This window comes from Cariama cristata, unplaced genomic scaffold (assembly GCF_000690535.1).
Source record: "Cariama cristata isolate BGI_N322 unplaced genomic scaffold, ASM69053v1 scaffold25073, whole genome shotgun sequence".
NCBI lineage: Eukaryota > Metazoa > Chordata > Aves > Cariamiformes > Cariamidae > Cariama > Cariama cristata.
Window position 1 is genome coordinate 3,188 of NW_009609313.1, and position 638 is coordinate 3,825.

General features: G+C 48.3%; 1 protein-coding gene across 1 annotated transcript in view; it reads left to right on the forward strand.

Annotated features, from left to right (window-relative positions):
* The window catches only part of SGIP1 (SH3-domain GRB2-like (endophilin) interacting protein 1), a gene marked incomplete at its 5' end in the record, with an annotated part of 13,202 nt that overhangs the window by 2,387 nt on the left and 10,177 nt on the right, over window positions 1–638 (forward strand). The gene's annotated exons all lie outside the window — the stretch shown is intronic.

The following is a 638-nucleotide window of genomic DNA, read 5'->3' on the forward strand; positions in this document are numbered from 1 at the left end:
TGGCCTTGCTGCCAGGTCTGTCTCCATCGCCCTCGTCATCTCGTGTTTCCCGTGGCCGAGTCTGACAGCGTTTGTCCGAGAGCCTGTGGAAGAGTTATGTCATTTATTTGTCCTCCGTGCTGTTGTGGTTTGCTTTCGTTGTGGTTGCATGTGCAGTCTGAATAATTGATTGCAAAGAAAGAAGTTGTTATTTCTGTGTCAGCACCCCTTCTGTTATTTCTCTTGTTAAAAATCCTTCTCTGTCTTTTTTTGTTGATACAGTGCGCTGCTTGGTTTCATTTGGGATTTGTTTTTTCATTCTTTTTCTTTTTTTTTCTTTTTCCCTTTGTGTTTCTTCTGCTTGTGTTATCAGAAGATGATGCTTTTATTGCCAAACTGCCCGCATTTGAAAGGCGCTGTGAGATGCCTGCAGGTACTGTACTAGCAGGGCGCTTTCGAGACATCTGGCTTCGGAGTGGGCGGCTGCGGGCACCCCGAGTGCCCGAGCCCCGCACCCACCGCTCGCAGCACCTTGCATGACAGTTTCTCAGTGACAAAAAGGATGGCGAGGTGAAAGGCTATCACCTCCTGGATTCAAAAGGATTAATTTAACAGCTAAAAAAGCCTCTTCCCCCCCCCCCCCCTCCCCCCCCTCTTTT